At 39.2% G+C, this 21,792-nt stretch overlaps 1 protein-coding gene across 9 annotated transcripts in view; it reads left to right on the top strand.

Moving 5' to 3' along the window:
• The window catches only part of TUT4 (terminal uridylyl transferase 4), a 125,198-nt gene that overhangs the window by 10,166 nt on the left and 93,240 nt on the right, over positions 1-21,792 (top strand). Inside the window, exon 1 of one of the 9 annotated variants that reach the window (XM_081816930.1) lies at positions 19,822-20,524. The exons of the other annotated variants lie outside the window; for them this stretch is intronic. The gene's annotated coding sequence lies outside the window, so the exon portion shown is untranslated. Of the gene's footprint in view, positions 1-19,821; positions 20,525-21,792 lie in introns of those variants that run through there. 9 annotated transcript variants of the gene reach the window in all.

Here is a 21,792-nt window from a genome sequence, read left to right as displayed (position 1 = left end):
GATTCTCCTTTGAACTGTATGTGTATTCTAGTGCCAGTACCACCCAGTCTTGATTATTGTAGCTTTGTATAAAGTTAGCTTTGTTCTGTTTCAAGATTGTTTTGGCTATGTAGAGTCCCTTGCAATCTGATAGGAGTTTTAGGATCAGCTTGTCAATTTCTGCCAAAAAAAAAAAAAAAGCAGTTGGAGTTTTGATAGGAATTGTGTTGAATCTGGTGATTAAAAGTGGGGAGTATTGTTATCTTACTATTCAGTCTTCCAATCCATGAGTATGAGATGTTTGTGCATTTACTTTCATTTCCATTAAATAGGCCTTTACCTATTTATTTCAACAGTGTTTTACAGTTTTTAGTGTACAAGCTTTGTACTTCTTTTGTTGAATTTATTCCTAAGTATTTCATTCTTTTTTGATGCTATTGTAAATGGAATTGTTTTCTTAGTTGCATTTTTGGATTGTTCATTGCTAGTGTATAGAAATACAACTGATTTTTGTATATTGGTTTTGGAGAGTAACCTTGCTGGACTCATTTATTAGCTCTGGTGGTTTTTTGTGGATATCTTAGGATTTTCTTTATGTAAGATCATGTCATCTGCAAATAGACATAGATTTACTTCTTCCTTTCTGACCTGGATACTTTTTATTTCTTTTCTACCTGGGTAGTACAGTGTTGAATAGAAGTGGAGACAGTGGACATCTTGTCTTGTTTCTGTTCTTAGAGGAGAGAACATCTAGTCTTACACTATTAAGTATGATGTCACCTGTGGGTTTTTCTTAGATGGCCTCTGTCAGGTTGAGGCAGTTTCTTTCTGTTCCTGGTTCATTGAGTGTTTTTATCATAAAAGTTTGTTAGGTTTTATCAAATGCATTTTTGCATCTTTTGAGATGACTGTGGTTTTTGTCCTTTATTCTGTTAATGTGGTATATTACATTGATTAATTTTCATATGTTGAACCAACCTTGCATTCCCGGGACACATACCACTTGGTGTCCTGGTGTATAATCATTTGGTTTGCTAGTATTTTGTTTAAAATTTTTGCCTCTATATTCATATGAGACATTGGTCTATAATTTTCTTGTGATGTCTTTGTCTGGTTTTGGTATTAGGGTAATACTGGCCTTATAGAATGAGTTAATAGTGTATTCTTGTATTTGAAAAATTTCTCAGTTTTAATAACTAATGATATGAGAATGAGTAGCTGTAACCCACACACAAAAAAGTTCTTTGGATCTTCAGTAATTTTTAAGAATATAAACACATCCATGGGGCACCTGGGTGGCTCAGTTGTTAAGCATCTACCTTCGGCTCAGGTCATGATCCCAGGGTCCTGGGTTCGAGCCCCACATCGGGCTCCCTGCTCAGTGGGAAGCCTGCTTCTCCCTCTCCCACTCCCCCTGCATGTTTTCCCTCTCTCGCTGTGTCTCTCTCTGTCAAATAAATAAATAAAATCTTAAAAAAAAAAAAAGAATATAAACACATCCTGAGATCAGAAAGTTTGAGCACTGCTGGTTTGGGTGAACAGACCTACCTTCGTGCCTATGCATTGAACCCTAAATTGGGACTCTTGTTTCTTATAGTCCTAAACCAGTCCTGTTTGTGTCACTTTAGGCAAGTCATAAACTTAGGGTGCCTCATTAGTGTATAAAATGGATAGGCGCCTGGGTGGCTCAGTCGTTAAGCGTCTGCCTTTGGCTCAGGTCATGATCCCAGGGTCCTGGGATCGAGTTCCACATAGGGCTCCCTGCTCAGCAGGAGGCCTGTTTCTCCCTCTCCCACTCCCCCTGCTTGTGTTCCCTCTCTCACTGTGTCTCTTTCTGTCAAATAAATAAAAGAATCTTAAAAAAGAAAAGTGGAAATACTGGGGCACCTGGGTGGCTCAGTCGGTTAAGCGTCTGCCTTTGGCTCAGGTCGTGATCTCGGGGTGCTGGGATTGAGCCCGGGCTCCCTGCCTAGCAGGGAACCTGCTTCTCCCTCTTGCTCTGCCTCTCTCCTCTGCTTGTTCTCTCAAATAATAAAAAAATAAAATCTTTATAATGGAAATACTATAAGACTGTATTAACTTCATAAATGTGTAAAGATAAATGAACATACTAAACATGTATTAGCTGATGCTTTGTATCTTCAAAAAAATTTTTTTTAGAACTGAAAAATTTGTAAGAGCTCTGGATATTTTTGCAGGAACTTGTGTTATTATGTGACAGTGTCTTGAATTCTTTTTTTTTTTTTTTAAGATTTTGTTTATTTAATTGACAGGGAGAGAGAGAGAGAGACAGCGTGAGAGGGAACACAAGCAGGGGGAGTGGGAGAGGAAGTAGCAGGCTTCCGGCTGAGCAGGGAGCCTGATGCGGGGCTCGATCCCAGGACCCTGGGATCATGACCTGAGCTGAAGGCAGTCACTTAACCAACTGAGCCACCCAGGCGCCCCGACAGTGTCTTGAATTCTGCTGCATAGATTAAAAAAACATTAATTTGTCTTTGGAATTTGTATTTAAGTTTTCTGTGATAATACCAGTTTTAAACCAGGGATTTTCAGTATATGAGAATTATACTTCCCTTAGGAAGGCATTTTATAATTACTAGGAACCACTCAGAATTATCATCCTCTTCCTCATTCTTTTGTTCCTCTTTGTTTCTGTTGGGAATATATATATTCTCTTTCTCAGATGTATTAGAACAGAAAAAAGATTGAGAACCATTACTCTATCCTAATCCTTTAAGGGTTGTAGCTCATTTTCCTCACATCTCAAAGCCAGGAAACCAGACCCATATTTTTCTGCATATTATCTATTTATTATTCTTTGTCTATAGTTCCTCTTAAGACTGGTGGCCTGCTGCCTATATTTCTTATTTGACTTGGCATTTCAGTCTAGGAACCTCTGGGTCATTCTCTTATATTCACTGATACTGGATGTAATTCTTGACATCATATTGGCAGTTGGACATTGAAGGTCATCTAACACCTTACCTTTATTTTTCCTTAATTTCTGTATTCCAGTGGTACTCAATTGTACATTCCTTGACACACCTACTCATATGGTTAAAAAATGGTTCTGCTTCTGACCAAAATCTCGAAAATATTTATATGTGTATCTTTTTCATTTCTTTAGTTTTCTGATCTATCCTTAATCTCTATATGTAACATCTTTTTGGCTTTATCCCTTTACCCAACTCATACCATTACTGTTTTTTTCCCTTACTCTTTTGAAATAGTCATTCTGTCAGTCCCCTACCCAGTATGAATTAAAATATTTGCTAGCTGTATAAATTAGTAGACTGGTATTTTATATATTTAGTTAGGTCCTTAGCATAGCTTGCCAGAATTTTAGCTTTCTTTCTGTTCCTCACATTTGCTATTGTTTTACTCCTGTCTTAAGCCCTCTACTGCCCTCTGCTTTTCTCACTCAGTGCTGCCTTCTCTTTCATAGAACACTTAAAATTTTTGTCTTCACAGTTCTTTGAGATAATGATACGTGGTCCTCGCAAAAGAGGCTTCTTTAGTCAAATAAATCTGGGAAATGTTGTAAATTATCTCTCTCGGAGATTTGCGGTGCTTATAAGCATATTGAAGAGCCTGAAAGATTCTTCTGGAGAGAAACTCATTTAACTTTAACACAACCTCTCCCCCTTCCCAACTCTACTTAAATTGCTTGTGATAAGGCCCTAAATAAGTTAATGCTTCTTACTACTATTGATAATTACTATTACTTAACCTTATGGACTTATTTCATTTTCCTCTCCACTCTCTTCCTATTCTGAAGTTAATCTAAAACAGAAATTGTGCCACTCTTCTGCTTATCAATCTATGCCTTCTTTTTGCTTAAAGTGTAAACTTGACTTGGTATGTAAATGTGTGCACCAGTTTACATTCTCTGTTCATCTCCTGTATTCACCATTATGCATGCTATTTTATGGTTATAAAAAGCTAGCCAAAATTTTAAAAATACATTTTGTTTAGTATATACAAATCTTATTATTCGGTCTATCCCTTCTCATTCTCTCTTCTAAGTGGGAAATTCTTTCTTAGCCCAACTGTTATTTCCATGATAAAGACTTTTCTAAGGCTCTTTCCACAGGGTTTCCGTAACATGTGTCACATAATATATTGTCATTATTTGTTTATATGACTGTCTCCCCTTTTACACCTGAGCTCATTATTTATCATTAGATCTTCAGCTTTTAACCCATCACCTTATATGTGAATGTTGACAAATAATCTTTGTTAAAATGAATTCCAGATTTATATTTATTTACCTGAACAAATGCAAGCCCAGCTACATAATTTGCGGGGTGAAGTACAAAATGAAAATGCAAGGACTTGCTCAAAAAGTAGGAAAAAAGTACCGTTAAAGTTACTAAAATATAAAGCTTTTTCCTTTCTTCTGTGATCTCTTTCTCCACTTGTTACGGTGGTATAGATATACTTTTATTATTTTTATTTATTTTTAATTTACTTTTAAATGTCATTCTAAATATAGAACAATTAAAAAGATTTTATTTTTAAAAAAGATTTATTTGCGATCTCACGCGTGTGCGTGCGGGCATGCACGCGGGGAAGAGGCAGAGGGAGAAGCAGTCTCCCCGCTGAGCAGGGAGCCCTATGCAGCGCTTCATTGGAGGATCCTGGGATCATGAGCTGAGCCCTGAGCCCAAGTGAGACATTTATAACTGACTGAGCCACCCAGGCACCCCTAGAACAGTTAAAAATTTTAAATTAAGTATAAATTTTCTTGTTCATCTTTATATTGTTCAGTGTTATCTCTAAGTGCATATATAAGAGCATTTAACTCTTATGTGGAATTGCTGGTATTTCATAGCTTGTACTTTTATATTGTATACTTGTATATTTCATTTTTTTTTTTTTTACCAGAAAACACTGCACAATACATACTCAGCTATTTTTATTTCACTTTTTTTTTTTTTAAGATTTTATTTATTTATTTGGCAGAGAACGCACACAAGCAGGGGGAGTGGCAGGCAGAGGGAGAGGGAGAGGGAGAAGCAGGCTCCTCGCTCAGCAGGAAACCTGATGTGGACCTCCATCCCAGGACCCTGGATCATGACCTAAGTCGAAGGCAGACACTTAACCAACTGAGGCACCCAGGCACCCCTATTTCACTTTTTTTTTTTTTAAAGATTTTATTCATCTATTTGAGAGAGAGAGAAAGAGAGATGAGAGGGAGCACGAGCGGGGAGGAGAGGGAGAAGCAGGTTTCCTGCTGAGCAGGGAGCCCATTGTGGGGCTTGATCCCAGGACTCTGGGATCATGACCTGAGTGGAAGGCAGATGCAGAGGCATCTGCAGAAAGCTACCCAGGCGCCCCCCTATTTTACTTCTTATACTTGTACATTCCACCAATACCCTCTACCTTCCTGTTTTTTGTTTGTTTTTTTTTTTGAAGTTTTATTTATTTAAGTAATCTCTACACTCAGCGTGGTGGGGCTTGAACTTAGGACCCTGAGATCAAGAGTCTCATACTCTTCCAATTGAGCCAGCCACGCACCCCAACATGTTCTACCTTTGACTTTGGCAGGACTGAAAGGAAAAGGAACTGTGGTTTGTTCTGTCTTTCCCTTTCCTTCTGTGTCATCATTTTTAGCATAAGTGGTTGGTTAATACAGGGAAGTAACATGAGTAAGAAAAGATACAATAGGGTTTTTTGTTTTTGTTTTTTTGGTCACTATTTTTTAGACACCATTGCCTTTCTTCTGTGTTTGAAGCAAGGTATGGTTCAGGTAGAAAATGTGGCTTCTTGGCTTACTTGTTTGTAGACAACATGCTTACCTTAAACTCACTTTGAGTCCTGCTGAATTCCTACATATGGTGGCTCCACTGGAATTCTGTGCTTATGGGCATCACCAAAGCTATATAAAAATGAGGTGGAACGGAATGTCAGACATGCATTTTGCATGTATCTCCTCTGCTCCCATGCATGTTCTATTGTCTCATCAGACTACAAAACACAGGGCCACCTGGGTGGCTTAGTCAGTTAGGTGTCTGCCTTCAGCTTGGGTTGTGATCTTGGGGTCCTGGGATGGAGCCCCGTGTGGCCTCCCTGATCAGTGGGGAGTCTGTTTTGCCCTCTCCCTCAGCTCCTCCCCCTAACTCATGCATGTGTGTGCTCTCTTTCTCAAATAAATAAATAGAACCTTAAAAAAAAAAAAAGATCTCAAAACACAGATTCATAGATAAAATTAACAATTTCAAGATGATGACAGCAATTTTAAACCAAGCACAGGGTCTTCTTTTCTGAGCAGGGAGCCCTGTGTGACTGCACAGATCACATGTTCCTGAAGTTAGCCCTGAACAAAAGGATTGAAGGAAATAGTAACATGCATTGAGACAAAGAGGCTGCCATATTTCATGTTGTACCATTATGATGAGAATTTTAATACTTTTTAAAGATTTTTATTTATTTATTTGTCAGAGAGAGAGCACGAGCAGGGGGAGCAGCAGAGGGAGAGGGAGAAGCAGGCTCCCTGCTGAGCAAGGAGCCCGATGTGGGACTCGATCCTAGGACCCTGGGATCATGACCTGAGCCGAAGGCAGACGCTTAACAACTGAGCCACCCAGGCGCCCAATACTTTTTTATTTTTAGGCATTCTGAGGGTTGTGTTCTTTATTGCCTTGAAGTTAGGTGCAGCCGAGTGACCTGTTCTGGTAAATGAAATGAGTAAAGGTAATCAGTGCTATTCCTATTCTCTCCCTATTTTACTAAAAGTGAGAAGTTAGCAAAGCAGCTTGGAATGTTGAGCAAATGCATGAAGGTTAGCTGCCTTTAGAGCCACCTGAATTCATGGAGGATTTTACATGAGTTGATAAATCAACTTATGTTGTGGTCATCATTGAGTTATAGAGGCAGTGTAACCTGGCTCATTCCGAATGATAGTTTGTCAAATTTCAAAAGCCTTGTAGGACCAGCACAATTACATATCACAGTTTTTGGATCTAGGGGATATACTAGGTATTCCCAACAAACAAGTAAACCCTCTCAAAAAGTGTTAGGTATACATTATAAATACTCAGGAGCTGCTTGATAATAGAAGAATCAAGAGCTCTCTGGAGAAACTCACATCACAGAATTCTTCATCTATAGAGCTAGTTCTTGGTTATTTATAAAGATGAAAAGGAAATTGTGGCTTGGGTGATTTGGGGGCCCACATAATCTCCACATCACGTTAGGAAAAGAACCCTCAAACAGTTGACAGTCTTGGGCCAACAAATTGCTTGTGTAAAGAAGCATACTTAAATTTCTTTTGACAATTGCTGGTAAGGATTTTAATACATAATAAAGTGGCCCCAAAAGCTTAAAGGATGAGCAAAGAAGGAAAAGGATTCACCAATCCAGAAAAACCTAAATAATTGGGGGCTTTGGGTGAATATCTAGATAATTAATTTGGAAATCCCATTTATTCACAACTGACTTTTTTGAGAGAAGGGGGCACAGTTCTACTTACCTTTGATCATAAAAATTCTGTCAGTTGATTTTACCCATATAAAATTTATTTTTTTAAAAACTTAAGCTATTTTAGAGTGATTAACATTTAAAATTTGAGGTCCATGATACCTTATATATGCTCAGTGCACATTATTTTGATTAAACTTTTTTTGTTTTAAGTTTTTTTTATTGTAAAATATACATAACATAAAACTTACCATTTAAGTGTACAACTCAGGGCATCAATACATTCACAGTGTTGTATCATCATTACTATTTTCAGAACTTCTTTATCATCCCAAACAGAAACTCTATACTCATTGAACAGTATCTCCCATTCCCCTCCCCCCCAGCCCCTGATAACTTATATTCTATTTTCTGTCCCTGTGAACTTATTTGTTCTAAATATCTTAAACAATATTTGTACTTTTGTGACATTTCATTGAACACAGTGTTGTCAAGGCTCGGGGTGTCTGGGTGGCTCAGTCAGTTGGGCATCTGCCTTCGGCTGAGGTTGTGATCTCAGGGTCTTGGGATCGAGCCCCTCATCAGGTTCCTCGCGCAGTGGGGAGTCTGCTTGTCCCTCTCCCTCTGCCCCTCCCCCTGCTCGTGTTCTCTCTCTCAAATAAATAAAATCTTTAAAAACAAAACAAAACAGTTTTGTCAAGGTTCATCCATGCTGTAGCATGTTTCAGAATTTCTTTCAATGGCTGAGTAAAATTCCATTGTATGTATATACCACATTTTATTTATCCATTCATCTGTTAGTTATTTGGGTTGCTTCCACCTTTTGGCTATTGTGAATGATGTTGCAGTGAACATGGGCATACAAATAAATAACTGTTCAAATCCCTGCTTTCAGTTCTTTGGGATACCTACCAAGGAGTAGAATTACTGGATCATATGGTAATTCTATGTTTAAGTTTCTGGATCATATGGTAATTCTATGTTTAAGTTGTTGAGGAACTGCCAAACTGTTTTCTGCATTGGCTGCATCATTTTATTCTCACCAGCAGGTGCATGAGGATTTCAAAGATTTTATTTATTTGAGAGAAAGCGAGAGAGAGCGAGAGAGCGAGAGAACAGGAGCGGGGGAAGAGGCAGAGGGAGAGAGAGAAGCAGGCTCCCCACTGACCAGGGAGCTGGACACAGGACTCTATCCCAGGACTCTGGGGATTGTGACTTGAGCCGAAGGCAGACTCCTAACCAACCGACTGAGCCACCCAGGCGCCCTGCATGAGGATTTCAAACTCTCCATATCCTTACCAACATTTGTTATTTTTTGCTTTTTTGATAATCATAGTGTGTATGAAGTGGTGTTTTTTTTATAGTTTTGATTTACATTTTCCTAATGACTAATGATGTTGAGCATCTTTTCATGCACTTATTGACCATTTATTTATCTTTGGAGTAATGTATATTCAGGTCTTTTGCCCATTTGTTAAGTGGTTTTTCTTTTTGTTGATAAATTGTAGGAGTCTATATATTCTGGATACTAGACCCTTATCAAATACATGATTTGCAGATTTTTTCTCCCATTTTGTTGTTTTTTTTTTTTCCACTTTTTTGGTAGTGTCCTTGCTGAACACATGTTTTACTTTTTTTATTGAGATGTAATTAACATATAACATTAGTTTCACTAATGTACGTTATGTACAGCATATGTACAGCATACTGATTTGATATTTGTTGTATATACTGTGAAATGATCACCACAATAAGTCTAGTTAACATCCATCACCACACAGTTACAAATTATTTTTTCTTGTGATGAGAACTTTCAAGATTTACTCTTTCAGCAACTTTCAAATGAACAACACAGTATTATTATTTTTTTTTTTTTTAAAGATTTTATTTATTTATTTGACAGAGACAGACAGCGAGAGCAGGAACACAAGCAGGGGGAGAGGGAGAGGGAGAAGCAGGCTTCCTGCGGAGCCGGGAGCCCGATGTGGGGCTCGATCCCAGGACCCTGGGATCATGACCTGAGCTGAAGGCAGTCGCTTAACCAACTGAGCCACCCAGGCGCCCCTGTACAACACAGTATTATTAACTGTAGTCACCATGCTGTACGTTATGTCCCCAGAACTTATTTTTTTTTTTAATAACTGTAAGTTTGTACCTTTTGACCACTTTGACCTATTTTGCCCACTTCCTTCTTCCCAGGCCCAGCCTCTGGCAACTACCAATCTGTTCTGTATATCTATGAGTTCATTTTGTTTGTTTTAGGGTTTACATGTTAGTGAGATCATACAGTATTTGTCTTTATCTATCTCCCTTAACATAATGTCTTCAGGGTCCATCCCAGTCGTTATAAATGGTAAGATTTTTTACTTTTTTATGGCTGAATAATATTGCATTGTATATACATACCACATTTTCTTTATCCATTCATCCATGCATGGACACAGGTTGCTTCAGTGTCTTGGCTATTGTAAATGACACTACAGTTAACATGGGGGGGATGCAGATACCTTTTTGAGTTAATGTTTTTGTTTCCTTTGAATAAATGCCCAGAATTGGAATTGCTGGATTATTTGGTAGTTCTTTTTAATTTTTTGAGTACCTCCACACTGTTTTACATTGTGGCTGTGCCAGTTTAATATTACCACCAACAGTGCATAGGGATTTTTTTTTTCTCCACATCCTTGCCAGTACTTGTTATTTCTTGTCTTTTTGATAATAGCCATTCTGACAGGTGTGAGGTGATATCTCACTGTAGTTTAGATTTACATTTTCCTGATGATTAGTGTTGTTGATCACCTTTTCATGTCCTGTTGGCCATCTGTATGGTTTCTTTGGAAAATGTCTGTTCATGTTCTCTGCCCATTTTAAAATCTGATTGTGTTTTATTAACCTATTGAGTTCTGTGAGTTCTTCATATATTTTGGGTATTAGCCCCTTGTCAGATATGTGATTTGCATCTATTTTCTCCTATTTTGTAGGTTGCCTTTTTACTTTGCTATGCAGAAACTTTTTAATTTTTTAAAAAAGACTTACCTATTTATTTTAGAGAGAGTGTGTGCATGGGTGTTAGGGGGTGGGGGAGAGAATCTCAAGCAGACTCCCTTCTGAGTATGGAGCCCAACCTGGGGCTCGATCTCACAACCCTGAGATCATGACCCGAGCTGCACTTAACTGACTGAGCCACCCAGGAGCACCAGAAGCTTTTTATTTTAATTTTTTTAAAGATTCTATTTATTTAAGAGAGAGTGAGCAAGAGAGAGAACACGAGCAGGGAGAGGGGCAGAGGGAGAAGCAGACTCCCCGCTGAGCAGGGAGCCCAACGTGGGGCTCGATTCCAGGACCCTGAGATCATGACCTGAGCTGAAGGCAGATGCTTAACTGACTGAGCCACCCAGGCGTCCCCCCAGAAGCTTTTTTTTTTTTTTTTAAAGATTTTATTTATTTGACAGAGAGAGACACAGCGAGAGAGGGAACACAAGCAAGGGGAGTGGGAGAGGGAGAAGCAGGCTTCCCGTGGAGCAGGGAGCCCGATGTGGGGCTCGATCCCAGGACCCTGGGATCATGACCTGAGCCGAAGGCAAACGCTTAACGACTGAGCCACCCAGGCGCCCCTCCCCCAGAAGCTTTTTAATTTGATAGTTTTCCTTGTTTATTTTTGCTTTTGTTGCCTTTACTTTTGGTGTCAAATCTGAAAAATCATTGCCAAGAAAGATGTCAAGGAAGAAATTTTAAATTTTCATGATCCGGTATTTTTGGGTGCCTGGGTGGCTCAGTTGGTTAAGCGACTGCCTTCGGCTCAGGTCATGATCCTGGAGTATCGGGATCGAGTCCCATGTCAGGCTCCCTGCTCAGCAGGAGTCTGCTTCTCCATCTGACCCTACCCCCTCTTGGGTTCTCTCTCACTCTCTCTCAAATAAATAAATAAAAAATCTTAAAAAAATTTTTTTTGATGATCCAGTATTTTTTGTTGTTGTGTGCTTTTTCTTTTTTTTAAGGCTTACTTATTTTTAAGTAATCTCTGTGGGGCTCAAACTCATGACCCTCTGAGATCACGAGTCACATGTTCCACTGACTGAGCCAGCCAGGTGCCCCTGTTGTCTGTTTTTGATATTATACTTAAGCTGTTGCCAGATCCAAGGTTGTGAAGATTTACCAGTTTTTATAGTGTGTGTGTGTGTGTGTGTGTGTGTATGTAAGTTAAAATATAAGGTAGGGTGCTTGGCAGACTCGGTGGGGCATGTGACTCTTGATCTTGTAGTTGTGAGTTTCAGCCCCACATTGGGTGTAGAGGTTACTTAAAAATAAAATCTTTAAAAAAATAAAATATAAGGTATAGTTTTAGTGTAATTTTAAAATTTACATCTTTGGAACTTTTTAAAAAAGATTTTATTTTATTTTTTTTTAAATTTTTTTTTTTTAAGATTTATTTATTTTGACAGAGAGAGACAGCGAGAGAGAGAACACAAGCAGGGGGAGTGGGAGAGGGAGAAGCAGGCTTCCCGCCAAGCAGGAAGCCCGATGCGGGGCTTGATCCCAGGACCCTGGGATCATGACCTGAGCCGAAGGCAGACGCTTAACGACTGAGCCACCCAGGCACCCCTATTTATTTATTTTAGAGTGACAGTGTGAGAAGGTGCATAAGGAGGGGGAGGGACAATGGAAAGGGAGAGGGAGGACTCCGCTCTGAGGACAGAGCCTCATGTGGCCAGATCCCATGACCCCTGCCCAAACCATGAGTTGGACACTTAACTGACTGTGCTACCCAGGTGCCCCCATTGTTTATTTCTGAAAATTTAAGTATATATATTTTTTGTTTGTTTGGTTTTTTTTTAAGATTTTATTTCTGAGTAATCTCTACACCCAGCGTCGGGCTCGAACCCAGAACCCCGGGAACAAGAGTTGCAGACTTTACTGACAGAGCCAGTCAGGTGCCCCATTTTCTTTTTTCTTACACAGAATTACTTACTACATATTCCTGTGTGTATTACTTTTTTAATTTAACAGTAAATAGGTCCTCACTGTCACTCCATAGCAGAATAGAGACTTCCTCATTCTGTTTTATGGCTGTATAGTAACATATTTTATGATTTTATGATAGTTTTCCCTACCAATGTGGTATTGATGGTCATTAGAGATTTTTTCCAGTCTTTCGCTTTACAATTAGTGCCTTTTTATTTTTAAGATTTTATTTATTAGGGAGAGAGAGAGGGAGGGCACAAGGGGGTAAAAGGAGAGGGAGAACCAGATTTCCCACTGAGAAGGGAGCCCAGTGCTTGATCCCAGGACCTTGAGATCATGACCTGAGCCAAAGGCAGACGCTTAACTGACTGAGCCACCCAGGCGCCCCCCAATTAGTGCTTTAATAAATTATATAATATACTAATTATAAGTCTTTATCTGATTTGATCTGTTTTGATTAAATATTTATAACTGGTGTAAGGCCAGGGTCCAACTTCATTCCTTTGAATGTAGGTATCTGGTTTTTCCTAGCACCATTTGTGGAAAAAACTGTCCTTTCCCCATTGAATACTTTTAGCATCATTATCAGATCAATTTACCACATATGTGAGGGTTTATTTCTGGACTCTCTGTTTTATTCTAATAATCTATGTCTTTTCTATGCCAGTATGATACTGTTTTGATTACTGTAGCTTTGTAGTAATTTTTGAAATCAGGAAGTGTGAGTCCTCCAACTTTTTTCTTCCTTTTCTAGATTCTTTTGGCTCTTCAGAGTTTCTTGAAATTCCATATGAATTTTAGGATGAGTTTTTCTATTTCTGCAAAAAATACCACTAGGATTTTGATAGTGATTGCATTGAATCTATAGATTACTTTGGGTAGTATTGGCATTTTAACAATATTGTTAATTAAGTTATTGGTGATAAGTGAAGGAAATGAATGGTTGAGTACACAGTGGGCTGCACATCATGAATTCTGCCTAGTCTCCAGTTTTTGGCAGCTCTGGGGGAAAAAGCCTAAGCCATTCTTGGGATTTTCGAGCTTAATAACAGTAAGCAAGGGGTGGAGTGCTTAATCCTTTTAAGTGAATGATGAACATTGTAAGAGGTGTGTCTTCCAGTTTTCTATCCCTTGGGGCTCTAAGAGGAGCTTAAATAGTTCCTGATTTCTGGCCTCAGTTACCTGAGGGCAGTGATTAGAAGCTGAAAGCAGAATGCAAGGAAGGGGTAGGCAGGGAAAATAGACTGGAAGGAATCCATGAATTTGGGATCTTGTACCATTTGTTTAACTCTAATCTCAGTATTGTTTTGTAGTTTTCTGTGTAGAATTTTTTTTGCTTCCTTAGTTAAATGTATTCTTAAGTATTCTTTTTGATGCTAAAGTATGTAGAATATTTTTTGCTTCCTTAGTTAAATGTATTCTTAAGTATTCTTTTTGATGCTAAAGTAAATGGAATTATTTTCTTAATTTCATAGACCTGATCTTTGTGTTGATTCTGTATTCTGCAATTTACTGAATTAGTTTTTTAGTTCTGTTTTTGGTGCCTTTTTTTTTTTTGGGTGCACTTTTAAGGGTTTTCTTACTTAAAAGATCATGTCATCTGAAAAAGATAATTTCATTTCTTCCTTTCCCATTTGGCTGCCTTTTTTCCTTTTACTTGCCTAATTGCTCTAGCTGTAATTTACAATAGTACTATGTCAAATAGAAGTGGAAAAAGCAGACATCCTTGTCTTATTCCTGATTGTAGGGGAACAGTTAGCTGTGTCTTTGTTTTGTAAGATGACTTTTATCATGTTGAGGAAGTTCCTTGCTATTACAAGTTTATTGAAGGTTTTTTTCAAGAAAGGCTGCTGGATTTTTTCAAATGCTTTTTGTTGCATCAGTCAAGCTGATTATATTTTCCTTTTCCTTCAGTCTGTTAATATGGTGTTTACAGTGATTTTTGTATGTTGAACCACCCTTGCATTCTAGAGGTAAATCTCACTTGGTCATGGTATATAATATGCTGCTTGTGTTACAGGATTTCTTTTCCTTTAGTGCCTGTGGTTCTTGGTCATGCTGCTTTGAATAATAATAAGGTAGATCAGACGAAGAGTGGTGGGCAGCAAAGCGAAGTTTATTGTGATAGTACAAAGCTCCTAAAGAGGGAGGGGACGCAAGAGGGTTGCCACTGGAGTTTCTAAGTCTAGCGTTTTTTTGTTGTTGTTCTTTTTTTTTAATATTTTATTTATTTATTTGACAGAGACGGCAAGAGAGAGAACACAAGCACGGGGAGTGGGAGAGGGAGAAGCAGGCTTCCTGCGGAGCAGGGAGCCCGATGTGGGGCTCGATCCCAGGACCCCGGGATCATGACCTGAGCCAAAGGCAGACGCTTAACAACTGAGCCACCCAGGCACCCCAGTCTAGCAGTTTTTATGGGCTTGTTGGTGGGCTCTTTTAATCTGATTAACTCTCTGTGCTCCTGTCACCCTATCAGGTTTTTTATCATATACCTATCATGTGGGAAAGGGTGGAGGCTCCTTTCAGGGTGGTGTTTAAGGGTGGTTTCCTCCTTGGGTGGGGGCCCCTTGTGCCTGCCTGCCTTTCTTCCAGCTATCCTTCTTTACTTTGTTTGCTAATATTTTGTTGATGATTGTTTGACTGTATGTTCATATATTAGGGTAATGCTGGCCTCAGAGAATGAGTTAGGAAATGCCCCCTCCTTTTCAATTTTTTTGGGAAGAGTTTGAGAAGGATTGGTGTTAATTCTTTAAATATTGAATAGACTTCACCAGTATAGTCTTGTGGTTCTGGGCTTCTTGTTGTTGTTGGGAGGTTTATGATTACTGATTTAATCTACTTATTTGTTGTAAGTGTATTTGGATTTTTTATTTGTTCTTGACTCTGTTTTGATAGTTTGTACAACTTGACCATTCTATCTGGGTTATCCAATTTCTTGGTAAACAGTTGTTTATTGTATTCTTTTATAATTTTTTTTTAATTAAAAGAATCTTTTCTAAAGATTTATTTGAGAGAGAGAGAGAGCATGAGCGGGGGGGAGGGGCAGAGGGAGAGGGAGGAGCAGACTCCATGCTGAGCCAGGGGCCCGATGCAGGGCTTGATCCTAGGACTCTGGGATCATGACCCAAGCCTAAGGTACACGCTTAACCAGCTGAGCCACCCAGGCACCCTATAATCCTTATTTTTAAAAATTATGTGAAACATCCCTCTTCTATCCGTTTTTAGAAAATGTGGTAAAATGTACATTGTTTTCATTTGTCTCAAAGTATTTTCTAATTTCCCTTGTGATTTCTTCTTTGACCCATTGGTTGATTTGAGTGCATTGTTTAAGTTTTACATATTTGTGAAATTTCCAGTTTTTGTATTGATTTGATTTCTAATTTCATTCTGTTGTGATAAGAAAAGATACTTCGTATGATTTCAGTCTTTTTAAGTTTATTAAGACTTGTCTTGTGGCCTTGCAAAATGGTCTGTTCTGGAGAATGTTCCATGTGCAGTAGAGAAGAATATGTATTCTGTTGATGTTGGGTAGAGGCTTCTGAGTATGTTAGGTCTAATTGGCATTAGGGTTGTTGAAGTGTTCTATTTTCTTTTTTTTTTTTTAAAGTTTTTTTTTAATTCATTTGAGACACAGAGATAGAGCATGAGAAGGGGGAGAGGCAGAGCGAGAGGGAGAAGCAGGCTCCCCGCTGAGCAGGGAGCCCGATACGGGGCTCGATCTCAGGACCCTGGGATCATGACCCGAGCTGAAGGCAGACGCTTAACCATCTGAGGCACCCAGGCGCCCCAAAGTCGTCTACTTTCTTTCTTTTTTTTTTTTTTAAAGATTTTATTTATTTATTTGAGAGAGAGAGAGAGAGAGCACATGAGAGGGGGGAGGGGCAGAGGGAGAAGCAGACTCCCTGCTGAGCAGGGAGCCCAATGCGGGACTCGATCTTGGGACTCCAGGATCATGACCTGAGCCGAAGGCAGTCGCTTAACCAACTGAGCCACCCAGGCGCCCAGTCGTCTACTTTCTTAATGATTTTCTGTCTGGTTGTTCTATCCATTATTGAAAGTAGGGTATTGAAGTCTCCAATTATTATTTTTTAAGATTTTATTTATTTGAGAGAGCGAGAGCACAAGCAGGGAGAGGAGCAGAGGCAGAGGGACAAGTAGGCTCCCCACTGAGCAGGGAGTCCAATGTGGGGCTCGATCCCTGGACCTTGAGATCATGACCTGAGCTGAAGGCAAATGCTTAACCAGCTGAGCCACCCAGGCACCCCTGGATTGATCTCCTTATCAATATATAATGTCTTCTTTGTTTCTTGTAATCTCTTTTGTCTTAAAATGTATTTTGTCTAACAATTATATGACCACCCAGCTCTCTTTATAGTGCTTTTTGCATGGAATACCTTTTTCCATCCTTGTACTTTTTTTTTTTTTCTTGCCAGGGAGGGAGTGGGGCAGAGGGAGTGGGGAGAGAGAGAATCTTAAGCAGGCTTCATGTCCAGTGTGGAGCCTATGCCAGGCTCAATCTCATGACCCTGAGATCATGACCGGGGCCAAAATCAAGAGTTGGAGGCTCAACTGCCTGAGCTGCCCGGTCACCCCTGATTTCCATGGTTTCTGATGGGAAGTCATCTGTTAATCTTTTTTTTTTTTTTTTTAAAGATTTTATTTATTTATTTGACAGAGACACAGCGAGAGAGGGAACACAAGCAGGGGGAGTGGGAGAGGGAGAAGCAGGCTTCCGGCAGAGCAGGGAGCCCGATGCGGGGCTCGATCCCAGGATCCTGGGATCATGACCTGAGCCGAAGGCAGACGCTTAATGACTGAGCCACCCAGGCGCCCCAATCATCTGTTAATCTTATTGTGAATACTTTGTGCATGAGAAGTTGCTTCTCTCTTGCTGATTTCAAAATTCTCTCTTTGGTTTTCAAAATTGAATAATAATGGGTCTTGATTGGCGTGGATTTCTTTGAGTTTATTCTGCTTGGAGTCATTGGACTTTTTGGATGTGTATAATTGTGTCTTTCATCTGATTTGGCACATTTTTGGCTATTATTTCTTCAAATATTTTTCTCCTTTTTTCTCTTACTCTTTCCTATGCGTATATTAGTGTGCTTGATAGAGAAGAAAACAAGTAAGAAATTCAGGAAACTACAAGGAGCAGAAAAAAATTTAAGAAAAACTATTAGTCTTCAGATGTAAGAGATGATAGTCATGAGACCAGAACAGAGTTCTGTAAGAAGTAATAATCAGGGAGTTAAAGTGTTTTTAGAAATGAAAGTATATACTTCCTGTGTTCCTGTCCTCCAAATGTAGAAGAGTTGGAAGATAAAGGTGAGGAAATCACTCAGGAAAGAAAATAAAGGTGGAAAATGGAGAAAAATGGTAAGATAAGTGGAGAATCAATGTAGGATGCATAAAGTCCAATTAATAGGAACTAGAAAAAAAGAGAAAATGAAAGGGAGGAAATGATAGAAGACATAATACAAGAAAAAATATTCAGGAGTGGGGGGGACTTGAGTTAGAGATTAAAAGAGCAAACTGAATACCAAGAAAAATGAATGAAGAAATATCTGCTCCAGGGCTTATCATTTAGAAGTTACAGAACACTGAGGGGAGCCTGGGTGGTTCATTGGTTAACTTTCTGACTCTTGATTTCAGCTCATGTCATGATCTTAGGGTCGTGAGATCAAGCCCTGTGTCGGGCTTTGTGCTCAGTGGGGAGTCTGCTTGAGATTCTCTCTCCCTCCCCCTCTGCCCTCCCCTGCTTGCATGTGTGCTTTCCCTCTCTCTCTCAGATAAATAAATGAATCTTAAAAAAAAAAAAAAATTTACAGAACACTGAAAAAAAAAAAAAAAAAAGAACACTGAGATAAAGAGAATATCCTGAAAGTTTCCATAAGGAAGAAAGCAGTTAAGTAAAAAAGATGGAAAATAAGAATGGCATGATTTTCTCAGTATTAACATTACAAACTAGAAGTCATTGAAACAATACCTGTTGCATTTTGAGTGAATGATTTCTAACCTAGAAGTTTAAACCTAATTAAACAAAATATGAAGATAGAAAAGACATTTAAGACATATAAAGTCTTACAAGATTTACTTCCTTTTGGGACTTAAGGGACCCAATAATTAGCACTGTTTCCCTTCCTGAATCCTGAACAAATTCCGAAAGATGAAAGAAGCATATGGAGATCAGATTATCATTTTTTTTTAAAGATTTTATTTATTTATTTGAGAGAGAGAGAGGGTGACCACGCGCATGTGAGAACACGAGCCGGAGAAGAAGGAGAGGGAGAAACAGACTCCCTGCTGAGCAGGGAGCCTGGTGCGGGGCTTGATCCCAGAACCCTGGGATCATGACCCTAGCTGAAGGCAGGTGCTTAGCCTACTGAGCCACCCAAGCACCCCCAGATTATCATTTTTATTATGGATAAAAGTCACTTTGGAGAATGGATTTTTTATTTTCAAGTTGTTTATTAATACTCAGTGCCAGAATTAGACTTACTCGGGCATAGGCACAACTGCAGACCCTGTGTGGGGCTTATACCTGTAAATGTTAGAGTACGAATGGGAAAGTGGAATTCTCTTCCTTATGAACAGCTAGCTGTGAAGAGGGATGGGAGAGAGATACTTAGTTTTGCCTACATCATTTTCACAAACTCACTGATGAAATATGTTAGTCCATGTCTTTGGGAAAAGAATGAATGAGGGGAGTGGAAAAAAGTCCAGAGTGTTATGATAATGGATGCCTGTCTACACAGAATGAAATGCAGAAATTGGGCATAATTATTTTTTTTCACTACCTTTCATAGGTACTGGAGGATGTACTCCACCGAAAAAAGAGGGAGTAAATTGTGGAAGAGGAAGATAGAAGTCAGCATGAGGGTGGATAAGAATTGGTAGGATGATAGTGAAAGGAAGTTTCAGGGTGACAGCTGTGGTAAAAGACTAGTAGTGACCAGCAAGTGCTAGACAGGGGATGTTCAAGGAGAGAACAACAAAAACAAACATATAGACTATGTGATGTGTGTTTGAACATATTCACAGATTTATGGTTCTGTCAATGAATTATCGATAGGTATGTAAAAAATCTTAAGAAAAATGAGGCAATGATTAATTCTAGGTAAAATTGAAAAGTATACCAAAGAAAAATGTGATTATTATATATATATATTAAGTCAAAAGGCTGGGCTACCATGACAAAGAAATCCATTAGTACAGTGCCTTAAAAAATAGAGTTTTAGGGCACCTGGGTGGCTCAGTTGGTTAAGCGACTGCCTTCAGCTCAGGTCATGATCCCGGGGTCCTGGGATCGAGTCCCGCATCGGGCTCCCTGCTCTGCGGGGAGCCTGCTTCTCCCTCTCCCACTCCCCCTGCTTGTGTTCCCTCTCTCGCTGTGTCTCTCTCTGTCAAATAAATAAATAAAATCTTTAAAAAAAAAAAGTAGAGTTTTATCTTTCTTTCATATAACAATTGCTAGGTGAGTGGTCACCTGATCCAGATGAGTAGTTCTGTGTGGTCACTCAGGGGCCCAAGTTCCATTGATGATGTTGTCCAGCCAAAAGTATGGCCAAGTGTTAACAGCATTGACTTTACCTGGACTTATTAGATATGCAGAATGTCAGTCCTCCAAATTAGAATCAGAATCTGCATTTTGGAACTAGCTGATTCTGATGCACAGAAACTTGAGACTCAGTGATCTGGATTAGAACATAATTGTTGGCTCTGTGCCTGAAGATGGATGATTGAGAATTTTATACAGTGATACGAGGAGAGCATGGAGGAGGTAACAACTTGATCTTAAGGACACACCTAACAGTAAGGAAGGTTGGGAAAGACAATCTAGCTATGTGTGTGGGAAAAGGAGAAAATAAATTTTGAGGGGCATTTAGAAAGTTTTATAGTATATATTTGGCTCAGCCATGAATAATACTGTTACCTCTTAGTGAAATCATCTTCGGAAGATATAGGTGGGATAGGAACATATGTGTGTGTATAATTCTGTTTGTCTCTAGGGGGAATGTTTGAGACAGCCAAATTCTTATCTTCTATAGTAGGAAGTCTGTGGATACTATCTAAAGTTAAAACAAATTAAGATCAGTATCAGCTTAAGCATGTAATTTAGAAATACGGAGATAAATCTCAGAAGAAACCACTAAAAGAGTTGAAAGTAAGTTGCTTCTGAGGAGGAAGATGGGTAGTTGGTGGACAAATACTGTTTTGCCTTGTAGTACTGTTGACTTTTTGAACTCTATATATGTATTTGTTTTATGGAAAGCAAATTGGAAAAAAAAGTTTCTATAGTCCAAATAGGAAATAAATACATAAAAAGTATTAAGTACTGCGTACCTGGGTGGCTCAGTTGGTTAAGCATCTGACTCTTAATTTTGGCTCAGGTCATGATCTCAGGGTCATGAGATCAAGCCCCATGTGGGGCTCCTCACTCAGCACGGAGTCTGCTTGTCCCTCTCCATCTGCTCCTCCCCCTGCTCCTGCTTGCTCTCTCTCTACCCCCTGCTCCTGCTTGCTCTCTCTCTAAAATAAATAAATAAATAAAACCTTTAAAAAACGTATTAAGTACTGAGTGCTATGAGAAAGGTAAGACTAAAGTTCATAGAAAGAGGCATATTTATCTGAGCCCAGCTTAGGTGGTAGGAGCCTTGGGGATCGATTAGGGAAGGCTTTCTGAAAGAGAGATATATCCTATTTACATTGTAAATAATATAAGTCATGATGCAATGAAAATGTTTTGGATTTATTTTGTTTTTAAAATGTGAACAATTAAAAGTAATTTAAGTGTTCATTAATCCACGCAATAGGTTTATTGAGTGCCTACTTTAAACTGGGCACTGTTGTAGGCACTGAAGATATAATCGTAAACAAAATCAAATTATTTCTTATCTCTCTTTTTTTTTTTAATTTGAGAGAGAGAGAGTGAAAGAGCACGAGCAGGGTGAGGGGGCAGAGAGAGAAGTAGACACCCCCTGAACGGGGAGCCCGATGTGGGGCTCGATCCCGGAACTCCGGGATCATGACCTGAGCGGAAGGCAGATACTTAACTGACTGAGCCGCCCCGGGGCCCCGATTTCTTATCTCTTAAGGCAGATGCTTAACTAACTGAGCCACGCAGGTGCCCCTAATTTTTTTTTAAAGCCGTACAAACTTCTGATGGCTTTCTGTAATCATGCCTTAAAATAGTTTCCCTGTCTGTCCTGTGAAAGGGTTACTTGAGAAGTAATTACTGCTATGATTAGTTTTTCTACTATTATGCAACAGTTATTTCTGGTAAACTTTCTTACCTAGTGTTATCCATACAACTCTTTTAAGTCTAAGGCTCTAGAATTTGTAGCCCAATCTGTCAATTGAATAATGGATAATTATAGAAAAGCATCAAAAACTCTTGAAACAATTCAGGGGTGCCTGGGTGGCTCAGTCGGT

This window comes from Leptonychotes weddellii, chromosome 4 (assembly GCF_054177405.1).
Source record: "Leptonychotes weddellii isolate Sample4059 chromosome 4, ASM5417740v2, whole genome shotgun sequence".
NCBI classification, from domain to species: Eukaryota; Metazoa; Chordata; class Mammalia; order Carnivora; family Phocidae; genus Leptonychotes; species Leptonychotes weddellii.
Note: the sequence above shows the minus strand (reverse complement) of the source record. Positions and strands in the feature narration are given on the sequence as shown.